The sequence below is a fragment of the Plodia interpunctella genome, chromosome 20 (assembly GCF_027563975.2).
Source record: "Plodia interpunctella isolate USDA-ARS_2022_Savannah chromosome 20, ilPloInte3.2, whole genome shotgun sequence".
Lineage (NCBI taxonomy): Eukaryota > Metazoa > Arthropoda > Insecta > Lepidoptera > Pyralidae > Plodia > Plodia interpunctella.
In genome coordinates, this window is record NC_071313.1 from 238,692 (window position 1) to 260,921 (window position 22,230).

Here is a 22,230-nt window from a genome sequence, read left to right on the forward strand (position 1 = left end):
CCACCTGCAGAATCCACTGGCTCCCAGTAAATAACACATCGAGATCATTGAACCTGAATTTCATAGTCGTATTCCTCATGGCTGAGGGTCGTGGTTATTACGTGGAATGAAACACACACAATAACTTTCTTGGCATTATTAATGGAGTGGTTTGCCATTGCCTTCTCCATTTCACACACAAGTTAATAAGAATCAACCAGTGTGCAGGTTTCCTCACGATGTTTTCCTTCACCGAACCTGAATAGTTTGTATAATAACAATGATTTGTCTGTGTGAAATGAAGAAGGCATGACAAAACCTCACCACTATTGCAAGGAATATTTGCGTGTTACATAGGTAGGTAGGTACCTACATCAGCGATGTGACGTTTTGTTGCCAACTGTGTGAAAATATTCTCAGAAATTCCGAAAGAGAATTTCTCTTGGAAATCTGCGGGAATTCTCAAGGGAGGAAATTTCCGTGTTAAACAGTTAATTTTGCGGCACATCGCCTAGTTACATCTACGTCTATAGTGACAACGACATAAGCATAGTTCGACACAAGAGGAAATACTTGTCTAGGTAAAATAGATGAATGAGATCGAATTATCTCATTCCTGTTACTCTGTTACCCATTTTCGTAATTTCAGATTAGCAGGTATGCACCTGATAAGTATCACGATAACATGGGTTGATGATAGCTTAGTCGTATTTGAAGCAGTATAAAAATATGATATCTCATCAGCATTAGTTAACTGCAGAACCGGATCTCTTTCAGGAAGAAGTCGTTTGCAAGCACGAATAAATATTCAATTTCATAAATGATCATCATTTGCATCTAAGGCCGATTTACACCAAATGAGCGAATGCGCATTGTATCCATTTTCTGGCGGTCCACCAAGGTATGGTGAACCGTTGATAGGACAGCCAGAGTGGGTATAGAAGGAGCATTCGCTGGCTTGTAAATGCACCTTAAGACAAAAATAACTTAAATTTCGCATATCACCGGGCACCCCTCGGAAGGGCTCTGTCTATTCGTTAGCCCCGCGTCAGATTTCGAGCCGTCAGCACTCGCTCGTGACCGTTTTGTAAAAAACACCTAGGTAGGTGTTAGGAAGGGCGAATCATCGTTTTGCAATTTTTTGTCTTCTTTTTTCAATTTGGTCGTAATTATTTGTAAGAATAGATTCTGCAGTTTAATGATGCTTTATGTTAGGTATATCAAACTCCCGTTTAATTACGTCTTTGGTTTTGTCGACCGTAATATGCACTACCCTAACTAACATTATTTAATGACAGAAATGTCTGAAGCTTAGATCTCACTAAAGATTGAGATCTAATCTACAGCTATCCTTTGTGACATAAATTGAGCATCGAAGTCGTCGGGCGGACAGCGAAGTGTGGTAACCGATGGAAATTGCTGGAATCGGCGGATTGAGAAAGGAGATAACAGTTATTGGAAAAGCATTTCAAATTCATTTCTGGGTATTCAAGGGTTTTATAATCTAAAGTAAGAACTCGCTGAATTAAAGATCACCCGACCTATGTTGACATCGTCACTACATATTATAAAATAAAGTAGTTTCCCGCTGTCTCTTTGTTCCTATATAACTTACAACTTTAAAAGTACGCAACGAATTTTCAAGGGTGTTTTTTTTTTAAATATATAGTGATTATATGTACATAATATACATAATGTTACATCCTTGCGAAACGGGGCGGGCCGCTAGTATATAATATAATGAGATTATTGAATTTTTGAAGGGAAACGCGTAGGGACGCCAAGTAGAACATATGGAGGACGACAGAACACCTAAGCGTCTCATAAATGGTAGATCCGACGGGTGGAGAGAGATCCCTGGCAAGCCAAAACTCAGATGATTGGATGGAGTGCAGCTGGACAATAAAGCACTCAAAGTTAAAGGCTGGAGAAATTTCGCCAAGGACAGAAGCGGTTTGCAATATTTAGTTGACCAGGCCAAGGCGCACCTGTGGCTATAGAGCCTTAGACGATGATGTTTGAAGCATAGTGGGTAAAACTAAACCTCGTTATGGCTAGTCAACGGATCCTAGTGGAATATCATGACGACAAAACATAGAAAATCTGAAGCACGGTTAATTACTATTAGGATATATGACTTTTCTTTTTATCAATGTTAGTAGCTTTGATAAAATGAAAAGTCGCAACGAGCACCCGCTGTCCGTTCAATAAAATAACTACGAAAATAAGCCGATAGAAGCCGAGCAAATAATATCAGAGCCGCGTTATTGGAAATGCACCGGTGCAGTGTGCCATGCTGCGTTTTATTGTTGCGGTAGAATACAATCGGGCCAACTTAATTAAAAGGATACTTTTACACATTTCCAGATTTTGTAACTTCGATTGGATGACATGAATAGTTACTGCAATAGAAACTAACAAAAGCAATTATTCACTGCTCGACGAATTGAAAAGAAAATAGAACGCTAAATATTGGAGAAACAAATTAGAAGGCCCTTTGTGTATAATTTTTAAGTCCTTAACTTATTCATTATCGTTCAATCATTCTTACTCCAATGCTATAATAGTACTTAATTTCAAATTAGCTCCTTGCAATTACTTATTTAGTATTTAAATAGATAGGGCGACTATTATCCATAAACTCCCACATAAGCGGAGCCCTAGGAACTAACTAGTGTTAATAGTCGGTGCAGTCAAATTAATAGCACCGAGACCAGTTCAAAATACCGGTTGGCGATTTCGCGTGCTCAGGTAACTATTATATAATGAGCAAGGTCGTGGCCAAGCTTTAGTTTGTGGACATTAGTCATAATGTTATAAATATAATACCTTTACTTGAGAAAATATGTATTGACAGAGCAATCCTAATACAGTTCCGTTATTACCTTTTTATGCACGGAACTAATAGAGTAGAAATGAGTAGAATATTTGAAAAATGTACAAATGTTTAAGAACAAAGCAATGCCTTGAGATTGAGCTCTTTAAATACTTCACAAAGTCTGTGGATACGTTCCCTGTCTATTTAAATCAATAATATCTTATACATAGGTATGCCAACCGCCTCGGATGCCCCACATAGCCCAGTTCCATGTAAGGTAACTTGATATCTCAGCTTGATCAATGAAGAATCGACTGTCACATAAATGCTAAATTATGACTAAATCTGAAATTTGGCAAATGTGTAGTTTAAAACTTAGCATCATTTGTCCGAATCCACCATTATCACGTCTGTCTCAACAACAGGCTATTACAGAACCTAATTGCTCGAGCTGTGTTTGTAATACACGATTATGGGTTATAATGCCGACTGAATAGGCGATTTGCCGCTAACGATCCGACTTAATGCAGCATCCAATGCTGCGTGCCTTTGCAATGAGATGACTCGCTATTTTTAGATGTATTAATGCATTGTTAGATAAAAATAATCCCTGAGATAAAAATTTCTGAAGCTTGTATTTCCATAGCTTCTGTACTTGCGTTAGGGCGGCATAAAATAAGAGAGGTCTATACTCAGCATTGGCTAATAAAAGGGCTGAGATGGCGATGATGATCTTTTAAATCTAATTTGTAGGGTGGAATTAGTAAAATATCTTGTTTGTAATGTTACTAAGATTTTTACAAGCGTCTTCATCATTATCTAAGTGCAGGTGCAATATCATATTTCCGTGTATGGATATAATTTTGTCAGCAATGTGGAAGGCACCGGCATAGGAGTTCCGTTTACTAAAAATAACGTTTGACTGTATTTAATTCCATTGTATGTAAGTATATGTATGAAGTAGTGTTCGGGTGGAATCTTGCAACACAATTTTGAAGCAAATCTTCAGCCGATTGAGTTTGGAGGACAATGCATTATTATGATATGCATGACTTGCTCCCGACGATTGAATTTCTCAACGGCTAATAATACGGTTATTATTTTTTCCCGTTCCTTAATAGCAATGCAATATTGCACTAAGCAAGGCCTAATTGTGGCCAGGATCGGCTCTCAATGCCAGTAACGTAAACCACTGCCCCGCGTGGTTTCACTTCCCGCTCGATTCCAGATTTTTTCATTTCATTATTATTTTTAAAAATTGTTAAAAAGAAGCATTTGTCACATGAATGAACCGTTGAAATAAGATCCCTCTGACGACTATAGAAGCTTGTTTCAAAAATAATATTTTCGAAAAAAACTTATTTTTACTAAAATTACCATACGTATTACTTTGCACTTTTTTTGGCGATTTGTTACAAGTACGCACTAGTAAAGCAAAATTTCTTCAAAAAGGTTGAAATATTGAACTATTTCTTGAGTTATCGAGAAACTGCCGAAACATCACCGGAGTTTCCGGCGTCCTGCGCGAGACGTCGACATTTACATAGAATAGCCATTTCGGTAATGGAACGACTCTATTATCTCTGACTCTTGTATCAAAGTGTAATTTTTCAGGTGAATCCGGTAGAGTAAGATTTTGTTTTCTTTATACATTTTCTCTTTGTTTTGTATGCAGAAAGAATTTCTTCAATCAGATTTTTTAAAGTAATAAACTATTTAAAGAAAGACAAAAGATTGTTCCGTAGTTTACTACATCAACCAAACAAGTGCGAGTCGAATTCACACTGACCGAGAGTTTCGTTCCAAGCCACCAGTTCAAAGTTTGTATTTTGTGTTTTCCTTCTAATTTCGTTAAATATGAGTACTAAAGTCGTAACGTTTGAATTCCTAACAACAACCGTTTCGTTGATAGATCTATCCAACAATCCATACTATCAGGAAAGATGAAAAAGAATCATTTCTATTTCGCGTGTAGGAGAGGTGTACCTAAACATTTAATTTTTTAACGATAAAATCGTTAAAAAAATACTTCTATCGTTAAAAATTTGACTACTTTATCGGCGAGATTAATATGTGTATATACCAAATTAAATCTTTCTAGTACTAATTAGTTTTTGAGCTAGACCGCGGACGGACGGACGGACGAAACTATTAAGGGTTCTTTGTCTATAGGACTACGAAACCCTAAAATCGAAACCTAGCTTTTTATTTTTCTAATAACTTAGTGAAATCGAGGCGATCTAATCCTTCACAAAATAAAATGAATATTGTTAAAATTCATTCAGCAGTCGCCTCTGTTTGTTTCCAAGAAAATTGCGAATTAACCTCTTTAATTTAATTGAAATCGGAAGCCGGACGTTAATTACAAGGTAATTTTTGTGTGTAATATCCGGACCGCTGCCGGGACCAGTTTGTGCAACAATCGAGTTGGTGCTACAGTCGACGGCACAAACAAACCAAAGTCATCGCAAGAGCCGTTATGATCGCCGAAAGTAAGAAAGATTCTGTCGAGGAATTACTTAAAAATGAAAAGGACTGACGTTTTCCCACGACAGAATGACAAAACGTCCGAAAGTTAACATTCTGTCGAGGAATCTTTACTATTGTACTTTGGACAACTATTGTTAAATAGTAACAATTGTTTTTCCTTCTTCTCTTGATGAGATATTCAGAAAATCTCTGTATCTTCTTACTCACTTAAATTTGTCTCAAGTTAATATCTGTCCAGATAACACATTGAAAGAAGGAAAAATCGTTTATTTACAACAATACTTGAATTATAATCAAAACACACAAAACCAAATCGGACTTCGCTCAGCCTATGTCGTGGACCCTGGGGTGAGCCACGACGCTGGTCTTCCACGTTAATGACTATGTTCACCATTCTAGGTTTGAAGTCATCCCGTAGTCGCAACTTTAAAAGTGTACGTTAAAAATTCCAATCTTTATAATCTAGCTCCGGATTGCTTGAGTTAAGTTTAACTTTATCAGTTTTTGGAACTCTTATGAACTGTTTAGTTACATACTAGGAAAATCCTGGATATTTTTATTTTTCACTTCTTTAAACCCTTATAAATTTGAATTTTGATGAATGATTGAAACTTTTGTTTTTTAAAATGCAAATTTACTTTCAGCTTTACATTTTAATCATACAAGCTGATTACTTTTCGAAGAAACATAATTTTCTTTGTGAAACTATATAAGTGATGGCACCTAAAAAGCTGTAATTCTTTGATTTAACATTAAATAATATTTGGGTTCATTCCAGAGCATTTTTATCCTATTTTGTTAATATTAACTCATATTTTATCGTCTAGTAGTCTTTACCTTATGCCTTTCATATCTTAGAGTTGATTGCTCGCTTGGATCATTAGCGCCGGCGTTCTAATTATTTCCATTAGCCTGCCTTCGTCGGGAATCCAGACTCCCAATACACCTAGGTAGTTTAAAATATCGTAGGAATTTAAACTATATTGCAGAACGGCATGGCCATAACCTCAGGGAATTAAATCTTGTTTGTTGGGATGAAGTTGGAATAACGTTACGTAAAGGCAAATTGTAGCCGCACTAAAAATATTTTACGCTGAAAAATGCTAGACTTTTATGCTTTGTTGGCCGTAACTAACAGAATAATGTCTTCTCTGGGAAATAAAATGTTTAACTAATACTTTTATCTTTTATGTGGTGAGGTGGTCACTATGTTTTCCTTATAGTTTTAAGAATAAACAAAATGAAATTATTAAATGAGAGGATAAATTTGAAAACAGCCAATAATCTTAATTCACGAAATTCTGTGTCACTCTATATTTTACCAAATAGTTTATCACATGAAAAAATAAGGAGTAAAGAAAGTTTATTTATATTTTCCACGAACTGCAAGTTGTATTCAGTAATCAATTAGCAGTGAAAACTCGAGGAAGCAGTCGTGCTTCTTGACTTTGCAGATAAAATCGTTGTCTTCGTATTATTTCAATTAATTACGAGGAAAACTGACCTAAGTTGGGCTTTGCTCAACTTCTTTGGAATTTTATAAAGCATACTAATGTAATGGATGCTTTGCTTGCGAACTGGCGCTTCGTTTATTAATATCTGTTTGGTTCGCAGTCCCGCAGTGACCTATCTGTCATGTTAATATCAGCCATTTGATCCTCAATGAAAGCCGTATCGTGTAATTAGTGCGATCGGATATGCAGTAACTATATTAGTGAGAATAATACACAGAGTAGCATTCCGATTAATATGGTAGTGGTTAACTATAGTGTTCAGTTCTCTACCTACTCCGTAAACCTCTTCGTTATACAAGGATGTTGTACGTTGTATTTACTATCTGTTAGGTACTTTAATCTCTCTCACCTGAGTTCCCGGTTTCTCCGCTTTTTACTATTTCTTCTCCAGAGACGACTGTCTCTGGAGGTCAACAGCTCAGGAAGAAACCGGGAACTCAAATGAGAGAGTTTAAAGTACCTAATAGATAGTAAATACTTGGTACAAGAGGTGAAGACTTATTATCAAATCTGACTAGATTTAATAATAATGTGACTAAATAACTAGACTAGTTTCACGCCGTACAATTTAGTCTTGATGTATTAGTAACATGAGAATTAGTAGCGTGGAATACAGAGGTGTGCCACGTGTCGCTTCCACTCTACGGATCGATACGGCTTGGTTGCATGCAAATTATACAACATATGAGCTTTGCGCTTCTCGTATTTCATGTGAATATACTTGAACCAGTCCTTCATCTTTAACGGAAGAGATATTTAAGATGCGGCGGTGGTCCATTTGTTAAGACAGTCCGCCTTTGATTAAATGGTCTCAGGTTCGATTCCTATTCGTGCCACATTAGTTTGTGTACCAGTCTGACTAATGTATAATACATGACTTATTATTAGCAGTTTTCGTAGTTTTTTTCCACCTCTTGTTTTCGGTAAAACATCATTAGGATGGTGCACACTTGTTGACAGTTTAGTTCACTATTGTGTATGCGACTACTTGCCATTGCCACTATTTGTGGGTAGGCAGTCGTAAAAGACTTGTCAACTGCCTTCATGCAGTTTGGGTAAAATCTGATACCAGTGTTAGCAATAACACACTCAACAGAAGAAATAATGGAACGTACTCGTAAAGCTTGGGTTGTGTTAGATAGCAGGCGCGAGAAATTTTGTCGCCTCGACTGATCGATACCGCTACAAACACACTGCACATAAATTATACAACAGGTGAAGATGCTCCTAGTTGTCGGAGTACAGTGCCTGACTTTGGTGACGAAACACGTTTATCCCACAAATTCGACTTATTAAGTTAGATGATTTTTTAGACAGTTTAACACTGTCGAGTTCTTATTAAGATCTATACTATTAGTAGTACCTACTTACATTGTGTTACAGTCTACAAGTTATTCTCAGCTCAGCAAACTAACATCGAACTAAGAAATGATAAATCATATCAAAGTTTAACAGAAGTCAGTTGATACTAGGCTATCATAAGCCGTAATATCTACAAAGCCAAAATTACTTTATTCAAGGAGCACCCACGTGATTAACGGCGCTTCTCCAAACAACTCGAAAGAAGAATATGTCAGATAAGTACTTCAGGTTCTCAAACTTTTCGTATTTTGTTCAAACCACGATCAGAACATTTTCCCTTGACTGCCCCTAGGCGTTTTTGCTCTATTGGTTTTATAAAACAATCTGTTCTGACATCTGTTTTATGTAAGAAAGAATGGATTCTTTTCATCAGCGAAAGAATCCAAATTTCTGCAATTGTAATATAAAACCTACTCTAATGCAGCAGTTGAGTTTTGAGCACCGTGCATTATTCTTGAAGGGTAGAAAAATAAAGAAGTGCTATTATAAATGAAATGTTAAAGACAACTGTGAGACAAAGAAGTGAAATATCACGCACGTCGATATTGCTACTTCCTGAATAAACAATAGAATCGTAAAGGTATAAGTAGGCAGTTATCCGACTGCGGGTAGATTCACATTCATTCTGCATTCGGCCGGTGCGCGAGCGGGGAAGTTTCTGTTTTTATTGACCGCTCACAGCGGGCGGACGTGAATATGATTGTTAAAAATTGCAACTCCGCTTTGCATAGTTAAATGATATGTAGTGCTTCGGTTCGGTTGACTATTTTCAATCTGTCCTTTAATTCAAACATCTTTGTGACCTCCTCCTTCGATACCACCATACCATCAATGCTCAATACTGCTTCATATTTATTTTTGTATCAATACACACATTGAAAACATATATCCATTTATTCATCCATACCGCTCTTGCCCCAGGGGTGTTACTTATTATTAATTTTATTTGCGGGTGGGCTATGCCGTGTCGAACGAGCGTGTTAAGTGAATATTTTATGTGTTCCGGCGCCGCGGCCGTCGTAAACGTTTGTTTTGACCCCGTTGCTTGATAATCTCATTAAGCTATCCCTTTTGTTCAGACAACAAGGGCTTTAGACGATTTTGTCGTTCCAAACAAAACTACAAAAATAATAAAATTTCAGCTTACCTTCGTGTCTGACAGATGGGGTCGCAAGTGAATCGTCGAATAAACAGATTCCCTCTGCTAACTGGCATTTTTTGACTAACAATGCAAAAATAATCAGATCAGGCAACATGCTTGTCTGTTTGTCAGTGCGACATTTTCTATCGAGAATTCCAGACGATGATGATTTTTTATATAGCTAAGCTATTGTAGTTGTTAGGGATATCTCGGTAATAGGCAACGTCGTTTTGCAATACGCTTTATAAAATTTAAAATATGAACTGACATTTTCCAGGTGTATACCTTGACTGCTAAGCAGAGAGGAAACAAAAGCTTCCGTAAGTGATTTACTGAAAATGAAAACACAGAACAAGACCTTAAGCCGAACTAGGATTGTCGTTTTCCAGACCACTTTTACAACAGATATTTACAGCAGTTAAAACCCTTGATACAAACTATAGGGACTACAGATGCGACATGAATTTGTCTTATTGCGCGGGTCGTAAGATGTATACAGAAATTTCAGATAGAAGGATTGCAGTTGCTTTTGTTTGAGGACATTTTGTCAACTATCTTGAAGTCATTATCTGCCACAAGATCTCTGGTGGACATTCCACATAGTTCCTGTTATGCCGGCTTTACACTATCGTCGAACTCAGACGAGATGTAAAGGCACGAACATTGCGTAGTTTGTACGAGAGCTTTTATTTTCCGTAAGGAAAAACCAGTAACGTACGTCGAAACCGCACAATTTGGCGAACTGTTTGCCTATATTGTGGCATTAGAAAGTGGTCTGTGTCCAATTTTCATGATATTGTAGTGATCTCTATACAAAAAGTATTCTTCTGTACTATATGTAAGTCATCCCTTTTGAAAGTGATTGCTCGTGGCTCAGGAGCGGTGGGCGGCAAGTAATCTTCATAGTCTAGCCGGTTGGCTCCACCGCGTCTTAACTTGAAGATGGGAGCAAATGTAGTGGTCTTTATGGTATTAGGTACTAGGCCTACTTTTTGATGATATATTTCACCGATATTTTTTGATGATATCATTCACCGATACTAAAATGTTTTTTTTAACTGTATTGGAAAATTATCTGGGGGTTCTTAGTTTTCACAGTTACTTAGGGTTGAACATTATTGGAGAAGATATATTTTAATCGAGTCTCGTCGTGGTCCCGTTTTTCTTAATTTGAAGAAGGAACATAGACATAGAAATGTCAACACAGTCTGATCATTTTCCACGACACATTACAAAATCAGTGACGGAATTAATGAAACTTCGAAGAAAAGTTTTAGTTTACTGTTGTTGGCGCATAACTATAGATTTTACTTAGCTAGAAGAGAAAGAGTGACAGATTCGTCTATCTCGTGTTTGTCTCCATAAATCTGGCCGCGTTCCCGACTGTTATTTTTACAAGCAATACATTTTCGGAGTTGTTTTATTTCGCCTGCGGTTCTTCAAGTTGTTGCGGCCTTTGATCCGAATACTTGGCTGTGGAAAACAAGCTTTTATATTCAACCAGCAATGTTTTAATGCCCGAAGTCTTATTTGCTTTGGGTTTTTGAGTTTTTCAATATTTTTAACTTTATTTGGTTCAAACATGAATTTTTGGCATTATTTTGTTTATTTTTGTTAATTAAGCTGTGTGTAATAAAACGGAGGAAATCAGCGTGAATTATTCTGTTTCTCTTTAACTGAATTGTATCTACATTTCCTTACCAATATGTAACTCCATTAAATTTAAATATGTATATTCTCAAGTAGGCAATGTTGTCGCAAAGAGATACAAATTATATTAACACAGAAGTTGTATAGTTGATTGGTCATTACGTAGGCTGCCGGCGTTAATTTGCTTAGTTTTTAGGTCAGTTAGTGGCCTCAATTTGGCCGGAGCCGATACCTTCAGCACAGGCAATCGAAATAGAAGCTAAGCTTCATAATTTTGTTAACAATTCTTTTATAAGAAACAACATTGAAAAAATACTGTGATATTGACAATGTTTTCAAAGATATGACAAAAATAAAATCACACATTTTTGAACGCTAAATAATACTCTTACGTGACGTTACGATCTGGGTTGTCAGGTATTTGTAAAATAATTACAGTAGTTTTAATCATTCCTTTATTATAATATTTAACTTACAATGCAATGTACCATTGCTCAAGAGCCCACTAACATAACTTATAGAAAATATTTTTTTTCTTACTAATGCACGCTTTTAGCTTATTTTTGTGATATGACTGTACGTATCGTGTCTGCTTCTAGATGAGATGTGACAGTGGTTTGACAGATGTCAACGCGTTCAATTCGATTGGTTGTTGAGGTCTCGCTTTGAAAGATTTCGATCTAGAAATAATGAAATTTCCTCTATATCTATACGACTTGCTTCCCCCTTATGTCCTAAGACCTGTAAATATGCAATTTCTATTAACATTAGTTTTCTCCCCATTTATAATTTTATTGGCAAAATTTATACAAAATAATAATATCTACTTATAATTTTTATTTACTCTTCCCTATATCCGTATGTATGTAAGTATAATATATTTATATACTCTTATATTTTAGTTTACACACTGAACCGTGTTTCATATATCATTATAACAAATTATATTCCGTGTCAATCTCAACCTCGACGTTGGCAAAATCATCGTTTTGACAAACGATGGAGCCATGAAATTAAAAAAATAAAAATCATGTGTCAAGTCAATCAAATGAAAGACTAAAATAGCTTCACCTTTATTAGTTGTATCTTAGTTTTATTTTATTTAGTTACAGTCAACATCATTAATTCAACGAATTGAAGAGTCGGCGAAGGCCTTACGGAATGAGTAATCAACATATTTATAAGCAAATATTTGTTTATCGGGAGAGGTTTGTTTTAGCTCGGTATCGGGCAATTTCCCGGACCTTATGAAAGGAAAGTAAATATTTTTTCGAAGTAGTTAGATGTTGATGTATTGAAGCTTCAAACGCGGTATTATACATTTGGCTCAATATTAGTTATAGTATTTGTGCATTTGAGGGCAGATACATGTGTTAATGAAGTGGTGGGTTAGTTTTATCAGCCCCCAACTGCTTATTTGGACATAGTTTGATCTCTATCAATTAGATGTGCGGGTTGGTTGACCTTAGCCTACTTGAAAAATAAGGAAGTTGAGCCCACGTGTTTGCTGTCAATTATTGTAAGTCAGATTCCGAGTACAATATAAATATATTTCTATTTTCATCTCCGATCTGTGTGGATGTCATTACTGTCCACTTGAGCTGAGTGTTATTATCTTCAGTTACGTGTCAAGCGCATCTCGTTTGGAGAATATGACACGTTATAAAAACAGTAGAGTTTTTATGAAAATGTTTAGATTTTTCAGATTTGTTATTTATGGATATGATTTGGGTGGCTGATCGTATCGTCTGTCTTATCACTTTTTCTAGATTCTCATGCATGTTATGCACACTAAGTTGTAGTATTTTTTATTTGTTTAGTTCATCATCTTTTGGTTGATCATTTAAAAGCGTTCGTTGAAAACTAATTCGTTATCAATACTAATGATGTATAGTGCTCGTAAAATGTAGTGTCAGCAACATGTGGACGGGTGCTGTAGTCGATATCCAGTTAATTGAAGGACGCCCGAGTGCCTGCTCCGAGCGAGAGCTGGTGATGAGGCTCTTAGCTCGACGAGATGAAATATATATCCGGTAATCCTATGACTGTAGTTATTACGTCGGGATCAATCAGTTTTGATAATAACCTTTTTTGATGCAAGCTTTTATTATCTTGGGGGTACTATTAGGTAGGACCGTAGGACAACTGGATACAGACTAACACACTAACAAGGCAAGTTAAACAAAACCTTGTAATTATGATGCCGTATAAAATGAATTGGATCAGAAATGATAATGGACGTGTATATGGTAAGCTTTCTTCATATTTTCTATGGATAAACACGCAAAATGAGATTGCCCCTAGCCTATGTACACGAACGTATGCTCAATTTGTGTAATATTAAAAATGGTTATGATCACATTGTTTTGTTTCAGCTGCTGATACGTATGATTGAAGTAAAAACAAAAATGAACTAGTTACATTATATCCGTGATTTCATTTGTGTACACAGAGGTAGACTGGACCACATAAATATACCTAATATTATAATAATCTTACATTCGCTTGAAAATCACAAACTTTGTCCAATCAATCAAGACTTTTCGACAATATTTGAAATATGCAAAAATTAATTAGTTTTGTGTCCTTAAGTGAGGAACATACTAGGCGCAACTTTAAGTTTTGTATCAGTGAACGATTGTATAGGTTTTTGTGCTTTCGATCGCTCGCACATTTCAATCGACATCGATATAGGTACAAATGTTTCATTCCCTTTTGTAGTTATTTTCGTTTGGCAAGGGCAACGGAAAACTACGACACGTTTTTAGAAGATATTAATGTCATGTTGCATTCTTGTCATAGAATTAACCATGTCTTCCAAGATTCTACAAATACATTTGAATTTCTAATGACATTGCCATTTTCTGTAGTTTTAATATACTGAATGTATTGACATAAATATGTACTTATTTTTTGCACAATATAGTTATTACAAACAATTAACATGCTTGGCGGCGGAGTAATGATCTAACTACAAACTACTACATCTACGAAATGACACTAAGTTACACTACACTGACACCTGTAAAAGTAATTTGTAGAAATAACTGCCATACCACAGCGCGTTCTAGCAATAAATTGGTAGCATAAATTGTTGTGAATAAAAGACATGCTAGACCAAGACTGATTTTATTCTCTTACCCGCACATAACAATATGAAACTGACAGGCAAATATCACATCATCTTCCCCCAACAAACAATACGACATAATATCTAATTTAAAATGGAATATAAACTAAAACAAAGCTATTAGAGTTTAGTTATAGATCTACAGTTACCATGCAAGAAGTTTCAATACTTATTATACGCTTAAATCTTTAAATGTTTTCAATACTATGTATTTTATAAAGTATATTAAAATACTACTTAACTAGTACTAAAATTACAATGAGAATGTTATAATGAACTCGCACATACGAGTAGTACATTGTAGGTATTAAAGAAGAAAATAAAGAAGAAAAGAAAAAAAAAAACTTATAGATACAAATTATAGCTTATTACACACGTTGTTTACTGTAAACTATAGAATATATAATAATGCGTAATCATAGAAAAGTTTACAAAACATTTGACCAACGACATAAAGTAGGTACTTTATGACATACTCATTTAGATTATGTAAGCATACTCTAAATAATTAAAAACTTACGAATCTAAGGTAGGTACCTAGTTATTTATTAGAATGAAGTTTGGCTATATTAATACGGGCCGTTTCAGCCGCCAGTCTACGCGCGCGCTCCGGGCGGTTGTTATTAGGCGTGACGTCATCAGAAACTCGTGACCCGTCCTCGCTGGTGAATGCAAACGTTTCGTCCGAGTTGTTATAACTTTCTGCGCTAGACCACTCTTCTTCGTCACCACGCGTCTGTTCATCTGTTACTGATTGAGATTTAGGTGTCGGCGTCTCGTCGGAAGATTGTACATTAATCAAATGCCGTCTGTTTCGTCTGTAACGTTTTCCCGCGGAATCCACGACAAAATAAGATCGTGGTTGTTGAGTCCGCGCTTGCACTCGGGCGTGCCTCCTGCCCCCGGCGTCCACCATGACCACGTGATCGCCCGCCTGCAGCTGAGGCAGCGCACGTGCGTGCTTATCATAATATTGTTTATTAATTACTTGTTTACGTTTTATCATTTCGTAATCCTCGGCATTGTCACGATGTGGGTGAAGTTTGCTCTCATGGGATGGGAGCCTCGTATTAAGCCTGCGCCCCATGAGTAGGCATTGTTCTTAAATTTAACAACCCTAAGTAAAAATCGGACCCGGAACATAAGGATTTCCTTAGAATGTTCTTAACAATATGAACACTTTTTTCACTTCGTCCATTAGATTGCGGATAGTACGGAGAAGTTGTAATGTGCTTAAAACTCCATTGTTTACTAAATAATTTAAACTCCTTCGAAACATAGGCGGGTCCGTTGTCAGTGATCAATTCCTGCGGAATACCATGTCTTGCAAATTGATCCTTCATTGCCGTAATTACTGACTTACTAGTAATGCTGGATAGGGGGCTAACTTCAATAAAATTTGAGAAATAGTCGACTAAAATTAAAAAATGTTTATTACTATACTGAAATATATCAGAGCCTACCTTAGCCCACGGGAGGCATGGAATAGTATGAGGCATGAGCGGTTCACGTGTGGGCCGCGCAGCACGCTCCGCACAGACGGCGCACCGGCGTACGGCCCGCTCCACGTCGCGCGACATCCCAGGCCAAAACATTACATCACGTGCATGCCGTTTGCATCTATCTATGCCCATATGCCCGTCATGAACCCGATTTATCATTTCAAACCTCAACTCCTGAGGGATATAAACTAAATTATCTTTAAATATTACGCCATTCACATATTCAAATTTTTCCTTGTATGACCATTGTTCCTTTAATCTTTTGTCTACATCGTGTTTATTATTGGGCCACCCGTGTTTTATGTATTTTATAATTAACTGACATTCTTCGTCATTGACTGTATGCTCTTTTATTAAATTAATTTTACTATCACTAAATCTGACATTTTCTATCAAGAAGCAAGATTGTTCAGCAATTTCATTACTTACTTTTTCTTGTAATAAATCTGGCAAAGGCGCTCTGGATAATGTATCTGCCACAAACATATATTTTCCGGGTTTGTATGCAACTTTAAAATCATACCCTTGTATACGAAGCATCATTCGCTGCAATCTGGCCGGAACTGAATCCAAAGGCTTTTGGAACAACCCTTCCAGCGGTTTGTGGTCAGTCTCCACTGTCACATCCTTTCGACCATAAACATACTGGTGAAACCTTTCAAGAGCGAACACGATGGCCAGCAGCTCCTTCTCAATTTGAGCATACCTACATTGTGTGTCGGTGAGAGTGGAGGACGCGTACTCGACGGGCCGCCCGCCCTGTAGCAGGACGGCGCCGAGCGCGCGAGAGCTCGCGTCCACCGACACCAGCACAGGCTCGCGCGCCGAGTACAACGCTATTACAGGCGCGACGCACACTGAACGCTTCAAACGCCTAACACTCTCTTCGTGTACTTCATCCCAATTCCATACTGAATCTTTCTTTAAAAGAATACGTAATGGGGCTGCTATTTCTGAATATTGAGGTACAAATTTAGATAAATAATTTATCATACCTAGAAAACGCTCTAATGAAGGCCTATCGTGAGGATTTGGCATATTATTGATTGCCTTAAGTTTGCTCTCATCTATTTGCATTCCTTCTGCACTAAAGGTGTGCCCAAGATAGCTCACCTTTTGAACACCAAACTCACATTTTTCTTTATTGAATTTAATACCAGCTTTGCGTGACCTATCAAGTAGAAGTTTTAACCTTTCATTATGCTCAGATATAGAAGTTCCCCAGACTATAATATCATCTATAAAAGACTCTACGCCTTCCAGACCTTCTAATACTTGACGAATTCTCTCGTGGAAAACTTCAGACGCGCAATTGACGCCGTAGGGTAGGCGCAAAAATTGGTACCTACCAAAAGGTGTCCCAAACGTACATAAGTCTGCACTATCATCATCTAATTGTACCATCCAAAATCCAGATCGTGCATCTAATTTACTGAAGTACCTAGCTCCTTCTAGCTTAGTAGCTATGTCCGTGAGCGTCGGCAACGGGTAGTGTGCACGGCGCACAACTTTGTTCAACGGTCGCGGGTCGAGGCACACGCGTATACTGCCGTCCTTCTTAGCCGCCACTACGATTGCATTCACCCATGGAGTCGGGTGTGTCACTCTCCTGATAACCCCCATATTTTCCATACGTTCTAATTCAATGCGTAACTTGTCTCGTACGCCTACAGGTATTTTTCTAACAGGACAGATTGACGGTTGCGCGCCCGATACAGTTATTATTTTATATTTACCAGGAAGTTTGCCTAACCCTTTAAACAAATCATCATATTCATCAAAATTTATTGAAAATATACGTTTTATCAGGCCTAATTCCTCACATGAAAATTTTCCAAGTACACTTTGACAGTTATGTTCCGATATAATAAAACGTAGGTTATATATTTTATTTTTATACATCCAGTTAATACGACATGAACCTATGATTGGAATTAAGTTGCCACAAAATGACAAAGCTCTAGTATTATCTGAAATTAAATTTGACATATTAAAACCTAATTTACAATATGTTTTAACAGACATAACATTTAAATCGGAACCTGTGTCTAGCTTAAATTTTTCCTTTACATCACTATTAGTTAAGTATAAAGTTTCATACCATTTGTTGCAGTCCATACCGATACTATCAACTGTAGACACGAAGTATAAATCTTGACTCTCAGTCGTTCCTTCTTCCTCTATTTGGTCTACTCGATTCCTCAATTTTGGACACGCATTTTTAAAATGTCCTTTTTCACTGCACCAAAAACATTGAGCACTTTTAGCTGGACAACGAAGACCACCGTCACACTGAACTTTTAAACACGCTGAACACGCACTTCTAACCATAATACGTGATGATGACGCCGCTGTGGCCGCCCCCGAGCGGCCGGCCGACCCGCCGCCGCCGAGTTGCTGCAGGCCGCCGCGCGACCGCGGCCGGCCCCAGCGGCCGCCGCGCGCAGCGCGCCATCTCGCTCCTGCGCCGCCGTATACCATGTCCACGGCTACCGACAACGCGCCACTATCGCCTGTGTCGGCCTTGGTCTCTTCTATCTGCCTTTTCTCTTCTGTAGACATCTCGTTAGCTTGACATATTTTAACAGCTCGAGCGAGGGTGAGATCGTCAGCTCTAAGTAACCTGTCACGTAGTTTCCCATCTGTTACTCCGCAAACTATACGATCTCGTATGAGGCCCTCCTCGAGGTGTTCAAATTGACAGTGTTGAGTTAAAAGTTTTAAAGCAGTGACGTACTCATCTATGGACTCCCCGCTTTCCTGATTTCTCGTGAAAAATTTAAAGCGGGCCATTGTAGTATTTTGTTTCGTCCCAAAATGCTCGTTAAATTTATTCACCAGCTTCTCAAGGTCTTCGCGATCAGTCTCTTTATCAAATTTAAATGTTGTATAAACGTCATAACCTTCCGATCCGATCAAATTTATGAGCAAGCTAGCTTGTACATCACTGTTTTCCTTGTGAACTCCCGATGCTTTTAGGAACACCAAAAACTGTTTGTGCCATTTCCGCCACGCGTCCGCGCGGTTCGCTGGCCCACCTTCTAAGCATAATTCCGATGGCGGCCTCGCGTGTTCCATATTTATCTTGCAAATCTGTCACTAAAAAACACTACAAATACACGAAATCCCAAACTATTGAGAGTTATTATCTAATTATTTTGCACAACCGCTGTCACCATGTTGTGAATAAAAGACATGCTAGACCAAGACTGATTTTATTCTCTTACCCGCACATAACAATATGAAACTGACAGGCAAATATCACATCATAAATTATATTACTTTTTATTTAATATTGTACATTACACAATAAATAAATCAACAATCCTCGTGGAGACAACCCTAAATTGAGTGGGTTATGGAAAAGAGGGAAAAATGTTGGAAAATTATTTAAGTACGAATCGAGGCTGGAGCGCAGTCTTTTGTTGACAAATAAATAGGAACCGCTTTTCCGAATTACCGTTCCCGTGTGTCTGTTTTCGTTTGACGCGGTTTGTGGTTACTAGCGGGCCTGCTTTTACATAAATTATAGATTGAATGAAATGACTTCCCTTACGAGACTCAAATGTGAGTGACAAAATATTCCTTTGTAGACAAAATTGAAAAAAATGTGTTTAACTATGTTCCTCTGCTAAAACTGAAAGAATAAGTCTACGTAACTAAAGTTTATTAATTATGGGAAAATACTAAAAAAAATGGAAACGCTTAGTACAATGATCAAATTGAAAAAAAATGGGCCGGTCATTTCAAAAGAAATGCGTAAGTATTTTTTTAGTATCTCTTCACGCTTTATCTACTTGAAATGTATAATTCTTGCATACATGTAGTTTGAAGTACAGAGAATATAAGGTAATTTTTATCCCGGAAAAATAAATATTTCCGTGGGAAATTTACGCAGGCGAAGCCGCGGGCAAAGTCTACTTTATATTATAATATTAACTAACAGAAGTATATCTGTACTCTGAATGTTTTGTATGGACTTCATTGATTATCCGCTTGTTGCAACAGAGGCGGACTGAATTGCGTTTAGTTTGCGGTTTCCTGCACTGTATTAACCTGTAACGTTTCCGAATTTCATTTCATTTGCAATCTGGAATCCGAACGTTTGAGTACTTTAGACACATCGTGATGATAAGTGTATCTCAACATCGATATAAGAAAGTACCTATGCATCTGAAAAATGGGTTCCTTTAAAAACCATGAATGGTTTCTTTAAGAAATACAAGCACTTTCCCACTTCCTGTACCATACAGGACTTCAACGAAGCTACCGACAAAATGATAAAAATGGCACATACTCGTACTGGTGTCACATCATATAAAAAGCCATTGTAGCGACTCGAAAAGAAGAAGCATAGCTACTTCCTGGTAGCATTATATTTACTTGGCTTTAATAATATGTTTGGGTTGGGCTGTTAGTCAAGTCGCCCTGGAGTAAATAGCCTGATGGATGTGGCGATTACAGCGATGACTTTGCATCGAATTTGGATTAATAAATGAATTTGTATACGATGTATAAAAATGCCAAGATCAGAGTAAAACTAAGCTAACGAATACTAGAATAGCATCAATCACAAGGCAGCAACAAAACACCCATAAACTCTAAACAGTCTGCGAGATTACGTCGGTCCCTGTTATTATAGCAACGACATGCAATTTACCCCGACTCTCTTGCTAAGGAAACTTCGCATTTATTCTGGATGTACTAAAAGAATCAACGTTACAGAGAAATTGTTTATTTTGCATTTTTAGATTGTGTTGTGTCATTTATTATTTTAATACAATTACAAAACATAATATTTATATTATACAAAAAAGATGGTATTACGTTTTAGATTTTTCTACAGACGCTCATTATTTGGGGCATATTTCACCCTTTGCTGATGAAGTATGTAATAATAGCCTATATGTATGTAAAATTTCGAACAAATAGCGTTAAGATTGTGATTCCCCCAATTGTTGGGTGGTGCCTAGTGGCCAATCACTGCAGGCAGATTTATCTAATACAGATTTATTTAATGCTCTAGCATTTAGTTTATCTGTCAAATTATAATATGATGTTTTATCAGAAAGTGGTGAAACAGGCCCTAAGTCTCATTATTTCTTAAAGAAAAATCTTTAATCTAGTATTTATTTTATGAAAAAACACACACTTCATAATTCTCCATACAATATTTTTTGCATTTTAATATTGTTTGTTTTCACTCGTGTGAAGTCAGCCGTCTGTTTACATTCAAAACAATTCAAACTAATTGATTTACATGTGTAACGCTGTGTTGACTCTTCGGATCCACCATTTATATATTGTTATGTTTGAATTGCTCATAGTGTTGATACAATGTTCCCGTTAACTTAACCCTTACAATCGACGAAACTAAATAAAAATATAGATTTAACCATTAAAGCTGATCATGTACACGCTTAATGTTAAATTTCGTTTTTCAAATCACTACAAGTGTAAGACAAAGTCACCCTCCGCTCCAGTCTGTCTGTTTCTAAGCTTTCTTCTTTTAAACCACGCAACGTATTTTGATGCAGTTTCGACAGTTATTTAGACTATTTATTACTTTTTGTTTATACATATATACATAAATGATCCCGTGCGAAGCCGGGTTTAGGTTTCTAGTAACTTATAAATTTAAATCTAATTTACTCTCTTCTCACTTTCTCTAAGTAGGAAATACATACCTATAATATATATTCGATATACTTATAACTTTTTTGCACACACTGTACATAGCGAATGCTGCGTGAATGATTTTTATGCTAAAAGTAGCGTGTATCAGACTTTTGATTCCGGAATATATAAGTGCTACTAGTAAATGTTATGTAAGGTAACACAGTAATATTCCCCTGGCCGTGTTGTCGTAAATACGGCAGTAATTCGCCAATATCGCGGTCCACCGCGGTTCATATTTTATGAGCGGTTACCCTCATGACGGCATATCTATGCCAATCCGCCAGCGCCGCTTAAATAACCCGTAACGATTCGGTAATACATCACAATTTATGTTGATGGTAACAGTTTTAGTAGAAATCAAGAAGAAATTATTTTATGTGTACAAAATTGACGATAATTATAATAAATATATAATAGAAATTTCCAATTTCATAGCAATAATGTTTCAAGTATGTGAGAACTAATGTGTGATTCAAAAAATCCAACACAGCAAGAAGATACGAAGTAGTTAGCTGTGTCGTTATATACAGAACATAAAATCCGCCCGGAATATGAAATAATTTGAACATTTTGCCTGATGAATAAAAGTGAGCTCATTTAAATACTCGAGCTAATAGGAAGTCATTGTGTCTCGCCGCGGCTCTCCTTACATCGGATGAAATAATTCTGCGCTGGATGAATGAGCTCTAATTGGAGGCTCGCGATTTCCTGCCCAAAGACAAACGACCAAATTATTTCTAAGGGAATAAATAATCTGCTCATTTTAATATCAGTATGAAAGCCTAATTTCAAGACATTTTACGTTTGAGTTAATCCGAAGCATTTCGCATTGTTTTGTCACGATGAATTTTTAACGGATTAAGCCAGTTATCGGTCCCTGACGACGGGTCAGGGACCGATAACTGGCTACCATATAATAATTGTCATGCATTGTGTCTCAAATATTCCTTATTAAGGAATTAAAC

General features: G+C 37.0%; 1 protein-coding gene and 1 long non-coding RNA gene across 2 annotated transcripts in view; both read left to right on the forward strand.

Annotated features, from left to right (window-relative positions):
* The window catches only part of rg (rugose), a 397,734-nt gene that overhangs the window by 1,059 nt on the left and 374,445 nt on the right, over nt 1–22,230 (forward strand). The window lies entirely within an intron of this gene.
* LOC128678841 (uncharacterized) lies at nt 12,007–20,337 on the forward strand. The gene is made up of 4 exons (XR_008405691.1): nt 12,007–12,162; nt 13,330–13,408; nt 19,180–19,345; nt 19,595–20,337. It is a non-coding gene; the product is annotated as an uncharacterized LOC128678841 (long non-coding RNA).